Genomic DNA, 16,807 nt, shown 5'->3' with positions numbered 1-16,807 from the left:
CCCATTCACAACTCAGTGTCCATATTTCAAGTGCAGTGTGGTTCGTTAACATGCAACATTCTGATTCATATTCAATATTCAATATAAGTGGGTTTATACGATGTAGTGTGATATGCATGCAACGCAATCTGACATTCTTGTTTTCCACATTCCCAATCAATATCCATATTTTGCTCTCAAATTTTTTCGTTTAACATGCAACATTCGTGTCTTTCAATGCAATGTTGATATTTGGTGTGTATGCTGCGGTGCAGAGTACGATATGCCTGCTACACAGTCCAATATTCTTCTTTGGACATTGAACTTCACGTTTGAGTGACCTGACCTTGAGACGGTAAGCCGCTGTACAAAATATGGGGGCTCAAAATAATCGCACGTGGTGTTCCAGTCGTTCCCAGGTGGCACAGTGATGCAACGTTGATGACAGGCCAAGCGCGGCTCCCCAGTGTTGGTTTCGTGAAGCTGTTTATGTGTCTGTTGACCATCTGTTGACATACATAAACAGCACTGAGGAGCCGTGCTACGCCTGTCATCAACTTAAACGTCAGTATGGACGACTAGACCACCACGTACAATTATTTTGAGCTTCCATATTTTGTACAGTGGCTTACCGTCTCAAGGTCAGGTCAATAAGCGTTAAGTTTAAAGTCCAGAGAAGAATATTGGATTGTGTAGCAGGGATATCGCACTCTGCCCCGCAACATACACACCAAGTATCAACATTGCATTGAAAGACACGAATGTCGCATGTTAAAAGAAGAAATGTGAAAGCAAAATATGGATATTGATTGGGACTGTGGAAAACAAGAATGTCAGATTGCGTTGCAAGCAAATCGTATTTTACACCGTACAAACACATGTACATGGAACATTGAATATGAATCAGAATGTTGCATGTTAACGAACCACACTGCATTTGAAATGTGGACACTGAGTTGTGAATGGGCAATGTTGAATTGTTAAAGTTGAATATCGGAGTGTAAAAATGAACGATAATTCAAAGCAACAATGTTGCAAACGAAAGCTTGAATTTTGGCGGACATATAACGCCATACCTGGAGAAGTCTCAAGAAAACTTTGCAGTACGATTAACACTTAGTTTAAGTAAACAGCTCGTTTCTCGTGTCAATGTATGCCACAGATACGTCTTTTCAGCATTTCAAAACGCACAAAATATATTTTGTTACCGAGCATGCAAACCCTCAATTAAGGGTCGTCACGCGAAGGGACAAGCGTGACAAGATGTAGCGTCCAGTTGCATGACGATCCTAAGTGCCAGGTTGTTTCCCTATTAAATTTTGAACGTATCTGTGGCGCACATCGTAACAGAAACAAACCGTTTACTAAAACCAGTCTGGAATCGTACCGCTTAGTTTAATAAGACTTCAGTTACTGTAAAAATAACTGTATTAGTCCTAAGCTGGACACATCAATTCCCCTTGCAAATTGACCTTTGTGTTTTGATCCTAGTTTTGAGAATTTGGTGGTGTATCAAGACAATATCCCGAGCTGATAATTTTCTTTATTCCCGTCACCTGTCTGCTTGGAAATGTATTGATACTACAAGGAGAAATAATATGTCCATCACTCTTGGGACTGGCTCGGAGTACGTTTTTCAAAACCATCAACTAAAATTCCATTCCGGGGCTCATTTCCAGATAAGTCACCAGTAAATCCGAGGAAAATTCGAACCGGAGATGAAATGAATACTTTTGGTGGTTGTCACGCTTATATTTGCGGTCAAGAACAGCGAAAAGGTTCTGAAAGCATATCAAATGAACAACCGAAATAAATCTACTCTAGCAACATATTTCTGTGATTAATTTTAATTCCATAATTTCCAAATAGGGAAACATCAAGAAAATCATTCGAGATTGAAGCAAAATTGTTGTCAAAGCTACAATTTTAATTCGTGAAAACAACTTGGGCTTGAAATCCTAAAAACAAAAATATAAATTTCTGCATGCTGTTTGCACCCATCATATCAAATATTTACATTAATATTTTTGAAAGATCTTGAAAACAATATTTTGAACTTTAGTTCTGCAATTAGTTGCTCTTTAAATTGTCGTTTTCTCCACGGTTTCAAAACAATTCTCAATTTGCTGGAAAAAAATTGAAAGAACTGTTCTTCTTCTAACTTTGCATTAACTTGGAAAATTGTACCTGAAAGAAGTCTGCGTGAGCTGAAGTTTTGAAGTCCAAGACTAATAGTTAAATACATGCGCTTCTTGTCTTGCATGACAATACGTTCTTTTGGTAACACAAGCTAAATCAGTCACGTCTTTAGGAAATGAGATTTAATGACTTTGTTTTCTCTTTGATTGAACAAGCATCTGTTGCTGAATTTAACGAAACCCGACCAAACAGTGGTGAAGAAACAAAGAAAATGTTTTGAAAAACGTACCCATCAAAGTTTACAGTTCAATGAAACACAGTCGAACCACCCACAGGCGACCTCTACTGAATTATGCAAAGCAATGGATTGCTCATGAAAGTTTGGTAATTTGGCACAAGACAATTCTGAGACTTACAAGTATATCAGACTCGAGATGGTCACTCTTCACAAAGTGGTCGCTTAGAGAGTTTCGACTGTGTTTGATATGTTAGACATGCAATGTACTGTACCAAGATCAGATGAATAGACAGAGGCTCTCCATAGAACTGAAATTAAAATGAAGTATGTAACTTAGTTTGCCAATCAGGCCGTTTGTCTAAATTGTTCTGTCTGTCTGTCTGTCTGTCTGTCTGTCAGTCTCTCTTTCTGACTAACATGGCTGTCTGTTAGTCTATTTGTTCAGTTGTCCATCTGTTAGCAGGTTCTTCCATCCCTAGTTATGTCAATTGATCAGTCAATCAGTATGATAACAAAAGGTTTGGTCTTCAGTACTTGATCAGTCACTCAGTCAGTCTGTTCATCCATCTGCCAGTCGGTATCTCGGTCAATCAATCAATTAATCAATCAATCAATCAATCAATCAATCAATCAATCAATCAATCAGAGAATCAATCAGCCAGTCAGTCAGTCAATCAATCAGTGAGTCAGTCAGTCAGTCAGTCAATCAATCACCAGTTCCAGGCAGGCAGGCAGGCAGGCAGGCATTCAGTCAGACAGTTGGTCAGTCAGTCAGTCAGTCACTCAGTCACTCAGTTCAGTCTGTCTGTGAGTCAGTTTGTCAGTTACAGTCAGTTCATGCACCCATCAGTCAGTTAGTTAGGCAGTCAGTCAGTCTGTCAGTCCATCAGTCAGCCAGTCAGTCAGCCCGTCTGACAGTCAGTAAGCCAGTCAGCCAGTCAGTAAATAAGATAATCCACCAGTCAGTCAATCAATCAGGCAATTGACCAGTCAGTCCATTTCTAAGTCAATCAATCAGTTAGTCAGTCAGTCAGTTGGTCAGCCAGTCCCTCCTTTCGTTCTGTTCCATCCATCTGTCAGTTCATTAGTCAGTCCGTCCGTCCTTCCATTTCTCTGTCCATCAGTCAGTCAGTCAGTCAGTCAGTCAGTCAGTTAGTTAATCATGTGAATGATCAGTCAGTTAACTAACCTGTTGGCTGAGTAGGACTTTTGAACATGGCTACAGACTATTTTAACAATTATTTGATTTACAATTAATTCCAAACAGATTGTTTATTAAAAAAAATATGTTATTTGAGAGCTCTTCAGTCTATTTATTGTACAAATCAACCATGGCAGAATAGATTGCATGACTGAATTCTATTTCTCAATGTTGAACTTGGCTTATTCAAGAGCTTTGTTTACCTGGTTCACCAAAAACTGGATTGCAAAACAAATCATGCAGCCCTTCTAAAGATAACTGCTTCATGCTTTGGTCCACTTTGTCACTGATGGCATCTGATCTGTAAAAGAAAGATTTAATACCTTCCTTCAGAGCCAAGTTAAAATCATTACAAGACAACTAATTACCAACCACTAAACAATTCACAGAACTTAAAGCTGCTTTCGTCATAGTTTTCATGATCTTTCTAGACAGGGGTAAAATACATGTAGGCTTAAAACAGGGCACCTATAGTCAAACCTGTATTAGGCGGAAACCCTCGGGACCCATGCTAGTGTCTGCTTAATACAGGGTGTCTGTTGAAAACACGTTCCTTCAGAATTTGTCTTAAAAAGCTTTAAAAGGGTCATAATGATATTCATCAGTATTAAAAGACTCAAGGGTCAACTAGCATTCAGGTGAATGGTTGACAACTCTGAAATACTGTATTTCCATAAGCAATGACATGTATATGTGGTAAAGTGATTTAAGTATGCAGCAACAGTATCTATGTTGATCAAATTATGTGAAGGTTCACAAAATCAAACAAGACCAACAGTTCTGTAAAAACAAAACTGAATAACAATATACAACCCTCCAAGTTGCGACCATTTTAGTTGCGACCATTGGGACTAGAATTTTGGAGCTGGTGACTAACTTGAAATGGAAGTTGCCAGACCGGCGACTTAAAATCGATGTGATAAAATCAAGATTGAGAGCATGAGTGGACTATCATCCAGACTGAAAAAAATACCCTGAGCGTAATGAATTCATTGGTAAAAATAAGTTTTTCTGACATTTTAACCTACTGAAATTGAGAATAGAATAAAATGAAACCTTTTAATAATTCAAAGAGCCCATCATTACTTTAAGCTTTGTATGTGATGAACTTTGTTCAACTTGACTGAACTTAACCATGTGATAATTTTACCTTTGGGAAGGAGACAATGCACCCGTAAAGTTTCTGCATCTTTGATACATTGATGTTGAGTTTGGTTTTATACTGTGAAACTGGAAAATGCTCACAAAAAATTGCAAAGCGCTTTCACAACGTTTTCCTGCTGAACACAGCTATTTTTAACAGTGGAAAGAAATTTGACTGGGGCAGATTTTGATCATGTGCCAGGTAACCACTTCTGAATAGCGAACCTGCGTCACGCAGAACAACGCTATAATTTGTAATTTTCATCAAGCTTCTTCTCAACACTTGGTTACCCATGTTCCTAAAATTTACTCTGTTTCAAAATCATTATCAAAAATTTGGATTACAAGGATGGCTTGCCAGGGCTTTTGCAGGTACGATAAGTGAAGGAGAGAAAGTTACTTCCCCGAGGGGAAAAAGTACTTGTCCCAGATGAGCGTACAGGTTTTCTTTCAAGCCCTGTTTAGATACACTGGATGACACTTTCCACCATCTAGTTGCTGCTTAGTGTAACTCTCTACATTTCACACCAAGAGCCTTCGGCGTATCCTATGCATCTTTTGGCCTAATGTCATCTCAAACAATGATCTCTTTGAACGGTGTGGAACTGAACCAATGGCTACCATCCTGATGAGGAGACGTTGGAGGTGGATGGGCCACGTCGCTCGCCAAGAAGCCTGAATTGCGAAAACTACTTTGCATTGGACGCCAGAGGGAAAACGCAAGAGGGGCTGCCCTAAGATCACATGGCGGCAGACCGTGGAGAAGGAAATCAAGGAGATGGGGAAGACCTGGGAAGGCATCAAGTTTATGGCAAGGGACTGACAGATGTGGAGGGAACATATTGCTGCCCTACATGCCACTTAGGCGTAAAGGGCATGAGTGAGTGAGTGAGTAATCTGTACCACCTACATGTACACTTGTGTTTTGCTCTGTAAATGTGAATTAAAATTGACAATATTTTTGGTGTTTTTTGCACGTAAAATGGGGGTAAATCGCACATACTCATGCTTTTTGGTGCATTAATTTCACAGCTACAATGAACTAGCTCAGAATGCTTGTGTGAAGGGCCAGTTTATTGATGGAAGAGTTACTGTCTGTTCTTAGCTGTTTTTCTTTTAGTACACCTTTTTTGTTCAGTTAGTTGAACGAGTCACTTTACCTATACCTAATATGCTTAGGGGAGTTCAGAAAGACCCGTTCAATCTTTAAAAGGAATTGATTGTGATTTTATATAATCATCAATATTAAAAATACATTATTTACTTACTGGTGCAGGGATAGCATGTTAATTAGTTATTAGTTATTATTCTTAAAATATATTAATTATTTAATCAATATTAATTAATTAATTTGCATACTTTGGGGACTAAAATTTTTCGCTGACCAAAAATAAATATTCAGTGGCCAAATGGGCACTAAGGAAAAAAAGTGAACTTGGGGGGTTGATATATCGCATTTCATCTGTGACAGCTCTTTGTCGACAAACTTCAATGACCGATCTATTAACCCAATCTCCCAGAGCTTTGTCAAAAAATGCATTTTTTGGACATTTTGGACATTTTCAGCCTGGATGTGAGCCAAATTAAGGTGGCTTACTACAGTTTTTCAGAGATTAGTAGCCCGCGCTATGATTGCTTGCCAGACGTCAGTATTAATCGCGCATGTACAGATGATGCAAGCAACCCTAAGAAGAAACGAAAACCACTTCAGCACTTGAAAGGCGTTAAATCCCTTCGGTATACGTAGCAATAGTTTCAAACTCTGTTCAAACATGTGTTTAAGCCTGGAGCCTCAAAAATATGATAGAAAAACTCAATAAACAACCGGCAAAAGAGCTCTAAATTACTCTTGCTTTCGTGCACATGATACATGATGTCACATGAGCACGTGCTTAAATAAAGGGCATGCGCAATTCAATTCTCGTCCAAGGTTGTAAAAGCCGGTCTTTGATCAATGATTGCTTGAAAACCTACTGTACAACCCATCATGAAATTTTCACAGTTGCTTTATAGGGATGAATCACGTTTAGAGCCAAAATTTTAAAAAAATCTGTAAGACAGATTTTGAGCTATTTTTGATTCCACATTTTCTTAGTTTGGGAAAAATCTGTGTTACAGACTTTTACTTCACTTTGCATGAATTTTAAATCAGAGCCAATTTCTTATTCCTGAACTTTTGAGGTGGGGTCATTCGGGTAGATTTTGATAAAAAAACGTGATTAAACCTACTAGTGCCCAGTCTCTCCTTAGGTACTCGGTTGTTCATTTTTGGCCAATTGGTGACATTTAATTGTTCAAGTTTCACATAGAATGGTAAAAGACTTAAGTAAACAGTAAATAGAGAAAGGAAAAAAACAATTTGGAACATTTTTCAAAAGAGTTAGAAGTTGGCCTGTTATAATCCATCAAAACTGTAGTAAGCCACCTTAACTCCAATCTACTCAAAAAGGTGGGAGATGCGATGGCCTCATGGTTAGTGCGCTCGTCTCCAGATTGAGCGGTCTGGGTTCAAGCCCTGGCTGGGGACATTGTGTTGTGTTCTTGGGCAAGACACTTTACTCTCACAGTGCCTCTCTCCATCCAGGTGTATAAATGGGTACTGGCGAACCAGGGCAACCCTGCGATGGACTAGCATCCCATCCAGGGGGGAGTAGAAATACTCCTAGTCGCTTCATGCTACAGAAACCGGGATAAGCTCTGGCCTGATGGGCCACTTGGCTCGCATGCAGACTTTACCTTTTGCCTTACTCAAAAAGGCATCAGTGACTGATCAGTTATGGTCTGATTAAAATGGTTTACTTTTGGTGAAGTTTGTGTAGGGGCTGGTTGAGGGACATCATGTGAGTTCTGTTGAGGTCAAGAAATACCATAGTAACTACTCTAGGGGCGAGCAGTTGTTGGTATAAGTTGAGTAGTGTCTGTTCTTAGTTAGTTTAGTGGTCACTTATTGAAAGTGTGTTCTACTATAGGTTTTAACTTGAATGGAGTTAGTTTAGTAGTTTGGTCTAGTTATTTTTTTTTCAAAGGTACAGTACAAAAGGGAACCTTCCCATTTTCTCCATTTATTCCCTGAACATTCCTTGATTTTGAAAAACGAAAATTTCGCTAACTATTTTGGATCCTTTAATAATAGAGCATTAATTAAAAAAGGAAACAAAAAGTGGTACATTTTAATTCTTTTTCTACTGTAGAATTTGATGACTTGGGTACCCTGTAGTGATGCCCCTGGGGGATTCCCCTGAAGGAACCAGGTTAGGTTTTGATTTGATCATTGCATAAGAACACAAGTGTTTACCTGGTCCTGGATCACAAAAAAAAATCATCATTCTAGAATAAGCTTGTGGATAATATCCTCCTCAGGTCTTGTCCTCAGGTATTTTGTCGTCAGCTGTTCAAAAGAAGAAATAGAAACATTTAGATACTGTACAAATGTTTATGGTGTAGTGGCATAACACCAGGTGAAATGGTCCCCAGATTAAGAAGCCTTCCCAAAGTCCTTGAGTTATGACCTTGAACACAGCACTTAACTCAAACAGTAACTTACTTCACCAAGGATTATAAATGGATACCAGCAACCTACAGTGGAACCCTGTTAATACAGTCACTAACGGGAATGAAAATTTGCCCATATTAACGGGTTGACTGTATTAATGGGGAGGGTCAAATTTCATGACTGGTTTAAGTTGAGTGATGTCTTAACAGAAGTAACAGATATTAATATCATAATTGCACTTCTGAACCACTGTTCTTTTATAAACATCCGGAATGCCGATAGAATTTTAAAAAAATTGAAACTTCAATCAGTTCATAGAATATTTAGTTTCGAAAGATGAATGTAACCCTCACCCAGATGATCACACTATACGAACTACTCATAATCCTAGGTTTAAACCATTTACTATATAACTGGCCGAGTGGCCGTTTAAACAGGGTAAGAATGTAAAGGATTATATACAGGTTGGGATTTCAAAATGTGGCAGTTGGCCATATTAAAGTGCTGGCCACATTTACAGAGGGTTTTTCTATGAGAGAAACGTATGCAGATTGGATGTTTTGCTAGGACAAAAAAATGTGGCATAATAACAAGGTGACCGCATGATGGGGTTCCACTGTACTAGACTAAGATGACAAAATGGCGATAACCATGGGATTAAGAATAATTTGAGTTCCGTGCAAGATTTATTAAACATGTACATTATACATGTAGTCACTATAACCTATAGAAAATGATTAACTTAAGGTAATGAGCCCCCTATGAAAGTAGCAAATAAATTTCATGGCTGTTAACAAATGCTGAAAGTAGCGACATTCCAAAAGTAAAGTCCTGGCCAAATGGACCCGCAAGTAGAGGCAAGCTCAAAACTTGGGTCTACTTGCAACTTCATTTGGCCAGGGCTTGGGTGCACTTGCGTTGACCTGTGACAACTTGCGCTCACTTTGGTCAAAATCAAATTTGCATGCAAGTTGATGCAAGTTTTCATAGTTGGGCTACCCACTGTAGTAAGCTACATGTATCATATGTGATCACTGATGGAAACTATATATACAGTGACAATTAATAAATACAATATGACAGATCAATAATTATTCCAAGTGAGATGCCAGCACTTGAATCCTTACTCTCTTTGGTTACATATATTTCTCTGTCAAGTTCTGGCATCAACTGATTTGTGAAATGTGTTGCAATTTACCCTAACACAAGTGAAAATTTTTAGGTGTCAATAAAAATTACCATTTGAATGAATGAATGCATTTTGTTGTTATCAAGGGTTACATTAACATTTACAGTAGGAGGGCAACTGGTTTTCAAAGGCAGGCAAAATTCTTTCAACTGAACTTTGTCAGAAGAAAACCTTTTCTGTAGATGGTCAAACCAGGTTGACAACATCATCCTCACAGCCGGTCAATTTGCCTGCTGCCTGGCACCTAATGAAACGCCTGATTTATTATTTAGGGACAGTGTCATAGTCTGTGCATGTGTGAAATCTTGGATATTGTTACAGAATTCTGTGTTGAATTCACCATTTGAAAGCTCAATGAATGTAGATTCTTAAGATAATGAAGATACATGCAATGGGTGCAGATTCTGGAAATATCCATGCCCTTCCATCTTCATCTAAACCCCCTTCTTGGCTTAGGAAATTCTACAATGCTTAGGAATTCAGTAATCATTCAACTGCCTCCTTCCCTACAAAAATTTTTACTTTTTCTTTACAACTGATTTGAAAGGCCCGCTCTAACTTCCAGACACCTAAATATTATACCCAAATTCACCCTTTGACTCTCTCTCTCCTTTTCTAACCTGAAATGTAGCTACATGACCTGTAGCCTGCAGAACAGGCGGATTAGCAGAATAAATGCGATATATTAGCAGGGAAACACGATATACGAGCGCAGAGCGCGAGCACAAGCGTGAAGTGCGACATGAAAAAAATCCAACTGTAGTCACACCATTGTTTATGCTCTACCGCCCCCTTGAAATGATTGGCATGAAAGAATGAGAATTTATTGGTGCAAAAAAATGTCTCAAGTAACCAATTTACAAGTGGATACATCACGCAAAACAGTCAACAGATGTGAACATCTAAATTTAGCTAAATTTAAATCATGTGGTGCCAGAACTAACAAAGGAGGTATAAACCTAAACATTCAGTGATCTGATCTTTGTCAAATATTTTTGCAAAAGGGGAATTCCTGAGAAACAATAAAAAGCAAGCCGAACCAACCCGCTCCAAACTTATTTACCAATTCTGACAGGGGTTACATATCGGTAGTGAAAGACTGATCCAAGTTTTCACTCACAATGCTTTCAGTACTGACAGCTGGACACAAAGCTTATGAGGGCTTAGTTACTCTTCTTTCACATATTCATCAAACACCTTTTCCTGATTGCAGTTGCCTCTTGCAATATATGGGCTATATAGGTATGTGCCGTTGTGAAGGGTATGGTTTTCAAGCAGTTTACTCTAGTATAGGGTATATAAATCAGAGCGTTTGGGTCTAGAATAGGGTATCATTTTTCACAAAACTGACCAGTTGGTTGAAGATTTTATCTGGAGTAAGGAAACCAGGAATTGCCACTCAAAAATATAAAAAAGTCAAATCGGCAAGTTTAAATTTACGCAGATCAGCCTCAACAGTGTCGATAGATGGGGGGATTTGGGGAGTTTACTCTAGTATAGGATAACAAAATTCAGCTGAACTAGCTCTGGTATAGGCTAAGGGTTCCAGGGTCCCAGCGGCACATCCCCACCCAGAAATTCCCAAAGTACCCTCCCCCCTCCGGGCCTCTTGATCACACACCGCGGCTAGTTTCCAGTTGTTCCACTACTCATCACCATTTTGAATTTGCCAACCAAACTTGCAAAATTCAGCCTAAACTTTTTAAGCTGTAAACCAAACTTACCATAAATGCACAATTCATTACACTGTCCCCTTAAGTTTCATGGACATCTTTCAAATCTACATATCCTTTAACATTGTTCAAAGGAGAGGGATTTACTTAGAAAAAAGTCAAATAGTTTTAGCTTGTTGTGATTTTAATTGACACGTATCATTGTTTTAATGTACTAATTACTAAATATTTGCTTATTGTAATGATTTCAGGGCTCAAAATAGCGATCCTCTGGTCACCAGATATTAACAATCAGCTATACCACATGCAGGATAGAAAAAAAACTGATTTTCTGAAACTTTGTCAGGAAGGAGGTTTTCAGTAACTTGTTTCAAAACTGTAACTTTTAGGTTGTTTGAGTATTATTTTCTTGTTGAGACAGCCTTACATGTACATATTTTGCCCTGCAAAAAGCAAAACACAACCCTAAGATTACACTTTTTGAGTTATATGTGTAAAAAAAAAAACCTCTTAGTCGGCGCATCGGGTATGTTATGGACGGGTCAATGGATGAGTGAGTGAGTGAGTGAGTGAGTGAGAGATGTATGTATGTCACACCAATCAGATTGGATCTACTATAAACAGCCAATCAAATTTCTTATTGTAAAGGTAAATGGTATATGAGAAGATTTGATCCCGACACAGTTTAGAACGGCCATATTTATTCTTCTATAAAAGAGGAGGAAGTATTCATATATTGGGCTTACATGTACTTCGACATTTTCTGTGGGTTAGGCTGAGGATTTTAGTTACAAACGAGGTGAGCCTTGAGGTTTGAAACAGTTCGTGAGTTAGTAGTATGCAAATGCAACAAGATATTTTTATTTTTAGTTACAAAGGTAACTTGATACTTTTGTTTTTCACAAGAAGTAAATTCAATTAGAGGTCACGAATTGTCGCTTCTAGTCCTTAGGACATGTTTTAGAGGAGACCAGACTATTTAGATTTGAAAGAGTTCTAACATTTACAATAGTAAGTGCAGGTGCAGGTGTTGGATGCAAATATAATGAGATATTTTTATCTTTTAGTTACAAAGGGTAATTTGACACTCTTGTTTTTCACAAGGGAGTAAATTCAATTAGAGCTGACGAATCGTCACCACTCTTTCCCATCAGATGTTTGCTATCTTTAGTTATAAATGATAACTTAACACTTTTATTTTTTATATGGGAGTAAATGCAATTAGAACTGACAAGTTACCGGCTATTGTTCCCAGGATATTAAACAAAAAAAGCTTTCACTTCTGGACGGTTTTTATGTCTCTGCAGTAGCAGTTTATTTTTATTTGATGGGCATTTTATAACATTCTTTTCAGTCAAATATTTTTAAAGGTATAAGTATCAAAACTGCTCAAATGTTCTTTGAAGACTGCCTGGCACCAAGTTAAAGTGCAATTTAATTAAATCAGACTTTCAATGTGTCAGAGAGGTTTTTTTTCTCTTTCTTTCTATTTTCAGTGAAGTAGTGTTGTTTTGTTGTGTAAAAAGGGTAAACTTACGACTCGTATAAAATGCAAAAAGGTCTTTTAACTTGAGTATTTTTGAGCAAAAATTCCTCTTGGGAGTTGGAAGGGCTATGTGATTGGTGAGTGAGGGAGTTATGTAAGTGTACGTGTCACACCAATCCCAGTGTGGGTTTTATCAAAGAACAAATCAAAGAAAAAAATAAGATGGTATCTACATTAATCTGGAGATGTGTCAGATTACTGTAGTTTGTTCAGTCAAACATTTTATGGCTTACTATTTTGCTATCTTACCATTACTGATGTAACATCGTATGTACATTATAAATTCCCAGTTTCTTTCTTGCTGTACATCGCAACCAAAAAAACTTGTCAAATTAACCAAATCATTACTGTAAACAGCTCCATGAATGCTCTTATCTCCGAGACTTCACACAAAAAAATAACTCTTACACGCCTTGCGTGCCTATGTTTACAAATGCTTGCAAGCCAAAATAATAAGTGTGGCTGGAAAAGTTAATCCATAGCTCACTAAAATATCTTTTAGCAGTTATTCAGCACTGTCAGATTTGTATGTAATTTAAACCTGAATTTTCATCAAATTTTCAAAATTATATGCTTTGACAAAGTTGTGTCATGTCAAAATTTAGTTCAATTTTATGAACCAATTTCATGATACTTGTACATGGTTTATGTGTACCTGTCAAAACAATTTTCCTGGTTAAAAGTATCCCTTAATCTAAGTTTTTATTGCAAATCTAGCTTGGACAAAACAAAAAATAATTGCTTGACATTTTGACCTTTCACACCGTGATCATTATCTCCAACATTGATTCAGAAATGTTCACCTGTAGGTCTAATTTCCAGTAAAATTGTCTTTAGGTCTCTAAGATCAGTTGGTGTAATTGAAAATACATATCAGGCTGCAAACAGGCATTTTAAGCAGATGTTGATTTTGGATAACAAATCATACATTTGGCGGTTGCCAACTACAGACAACGCATGCAACAAAATATCAGATAATAAATCAGCATCGAGAAAAATCTTTGAGAAAACTAGTAGAATACATATGGTAGTTGGCGAAATTTCTTGCTTTAATTTAACCTATCTTGATAAACAATTGCCTGAAATGGTAACATCGCTTGCAAGTTTTATGTTGCATGTACAAAACATTCTTAAATGTTGCCAGGTCTGAAACAGCTAGAGTATGGGGGTGAGTACTTAAATAGGGTATCAAATTTTTGGTCAGGACATTATAGGGCAGAAAAAATTGTAGCAAAAAAAAAATCGATTTTGCTCTAAAACAGGGCAAGGGTTTTTGGAAGTGCCCCCACCCAATTTTTCTGAGAGTACCTCTCCCCTGTGGGCATAGGGAGAGGATCTGGTGGTTTCAAATTGAGTGATACAAATATGTACATTATGTACAAGCAAAAGCATTTCAAACAAATTAATTTCCAATACATATGACAGTTAACACATAAGCTTAATTGCCATGGTTTGTCTCATTCCAGATAAATTACTCTAAAAATCTCGTTTATATGATTAAACAAAGGCAAATAATTCGTCTGAGATAAAATTATTCACTTCCTAAGGCAGATATAGCCATTCTATTTATTTGACCTTGTCTGCTGTGTGTGTGTGGGGAGCGGAGGGGAGGGGAGGGGAGGGGGGGGGGTTACACTTGCGAGAATGCTGAAGATACCGCCGGTGGGGGGCAGCAATCACGGAAATATTGTATACATATGGCGGGGGGGGGGGGGGAGGACATACATGATAATGTTTCATGCAGAATGAAGCTAACTTAGAAGCAAGCTGGAACCCGATCAAAAGGGGAAGAAATACATATTACTACAGTTAAATAAATCATATATATTTTGTTTGTCCAGAAAGCTTACTTGCAATCCGGGCCGAGTTCAATCGCTCGCCAACAAAGCTCACTAACAAAGCTCTCCAGATCCATGCGAAGTTCTTCCCTGAATATACAACAGGTACACTGATAAGGAGAAAGTCCTCCATACGAACAAAATATGAAAGCACTTCAATGAAAGGTACTAAATACACAGTGAATAACAACAAATTAACCTTTTAGTCTGGCTTTATTCGACCTCGTTCAACTTTCGCGGTTCCCAACATGACGAACTGTTGTTGCAAAGAATGCTGGGAGCGCTCACTCATCTCGCGCGTTACCTCGCGTTATCTCGCGCGTTGGTGTCGTGACAACTGTCGCGCGTAATACATATTTGATACCCCACTCATGACCAAAACGGCTGAAAAACCATATACCCTCTATTTATGACCAAAACCATATAGACTAATATCCTTTGGGACCGCATATTCCTATATAGCCCATATAAAGCCTATCTGCGACGAAGTCGTCGGTTGCAACTGAAAATGTTCGGCGATCTGTTCCAGTGGGTCCCTGGCGCATCTGCGATGGATCGCTGACGTACTCAAATTTGCGCGAAATGCAAATCGAATGGGCGCAATTTTCAACCATTCCACCTGTAAATATGGATCGAATCGTCGTTGCGTCCTCAGATGATGTTCACATAAAATATTTTCATCGCCGACAATCGCCGACAACCGCCGACTTGCCTAAGCCGGCGGTCAATGCCTGGGACAGATTATGAATTTACGATAAATGTTCACATATGCCGTAACGGTGCCCCAACGATCCCCTCCCCAGGCATATTTTGATCAACTTTCATTCATGCCTTCACGGATTGATATTTTAGTTGAAGTCTGTTGTGACTTGTGTTGTGTTGTAAGGGCATTTTGCCATCTCGCGCTAACAAAGTCGGCTATCTTCCGGAAGGGGGTGTTCCAAGAACATTTGGGTGGGGGTGTGCGGCGCGTCGATACTTTAAAACCAAACAACCCCGGCACGGTACGTCCTGCAAGGCGCATCATAGGAATTCAACTGAGATATCTACCGATAATTCTCACTAAGGTTGTTACATTTTGCGTTGTTATATTTCGCGTCAAAGAAGCTGTTACATTTTACGTTAAAAAGTTGTTAAAATTCCGTTAAAGAAAGTGTCACATTTTGCATCAAAAGTTGTTACAATTCGAGTTAATGTTACATTTCACGTTTATGTTATTTTTTGCGTTAGTTGTTACATTTTGCGGCGTAACATGGATCTAGCAGGGCACGCAAAGTCTGGCACTCGCCGTGTGATACGCACCATTGTGACTCAGGCCCCGTCCACCCCTGGGGACGGCTAGGGACTCCCACATAAAAAAGGACGTGGGTGCTCGTCAGCAATTTTGAAAAGAAATCTCTAAGAGATACCAAGATCCTGTGTTTTGGGCGTGGCGTGAAATGTTTTCTCACCCCATAAGAGGTTCCAATTCTAAAACAACACATCCTCATTCCCGCCATATTTTTTTTTTTCGGCTGAATACTTTAAAAGTTACCGCAAAAGCTCCCGCTAGGAACTTTTTGAGGCTGAACACTCTAAGAGGTACCAAAACCTACTTTTTTTAAGCCCTAAATGTTACGATGAGCACCCCCGTCCTTTTTATATGGGAGTACCCCCCCCGGGCCTCCACACTGCGTTGAAGAATTTTGAAAACGGCGTTTTCACTCTCAAAATGCTACAAATGATTTCCTTCCACACTACGCCTGAGGAATTCGAAAACTCAACAATAATAGGTCATTAACCCGGAGATTGCGTAAGCAATATGTGGGTAGTTGTGGTGCAGATTATGCAAATGATATAAATATGATGTCCTTTCATCATCTGTAAACTTTTTGAAGTAATTCTGCTTACCAGTAGATAAAGCTCCTGAAATCACTATTAATCGATAATGCAGGCACATGTACCGTTTTACGTTTCTAGGTCAAGGTCTATGTGACTGCGATTGTTGCCCTAAAAATGGAGACTTGTTTTGTTTGCTTTCTGGGTATCGTTCATTTAACATTTCTATTACAATTCTAATCTTAAATTAACAATTAACTGTGAATAAGACCAAATGTTGGCTCTTGTAATACGCAATGGAAACGCTCAAAATATATATATGCATGAGCTGTTTTTTTAAAAAAGTTTTTTCAGATATCTGTTTCTGTAGGTAATATCTGTTGAAAATTTTTCAATTTTCCCGCCAAAAAAACTTTAAAAAATACGGGCACTCAAAATACGCATGCTCCGTTTTTTTTTTTTTAATAAGTTATTATATTGCCACTAAATGGAAATCTTTATTTGTCTCTTTGATATTGTTGCTATGAGTCAATAAAGTCAACAAACATTG

The 16,807-nt window shown here is 38.3% G+C and overlaps 1 long non-coding RNA gene across 1 annotated transcript; it reads right to left on the bottom strand.

The window, feature by feature from the left end:
* Positions 1-531: 531 nt before the first annotated feature.
* Positions 532-16,445, bottom strand: LOC145478551 (uncharacterized). The gene is made up of 4 exons (XR_014048292.1): positions 14,639-16,445; positions 14,452-14,529; positions 7,996-8,088; positions 532-3,858 (listed from the first exon to the last, which is right to left on the bottom strand). It is a non-coding gene; the product is annotated as an uncharacterized LOC145478551 (long non-coding RNA).
* Between the last annotated feature and the right edge of the window lie 362 nt (positions 16,446-16,807).

The sequence above is a fragment of the Orbicella franksi genome, chromosome 2 (assembly GCF_964199315.1).
Source record: "Orbicella franksi chromosome 2, jaOrbFran1.1, whole genome shotgun sequence".
In the NCBI taxonomy this organism is placed as follows: domain Eukaryota; kingdom Metazoa; phylum Cnidaria; class Anthozoa; order Scleractinia; family Merulinidae; genus Orbicella; species Orbicella franksi.
The sequence above is the reverse complement of the archived record's forward strand: the minus strand, read 5'-3'. Positions and strand labels throughout refer to the sequence as shown.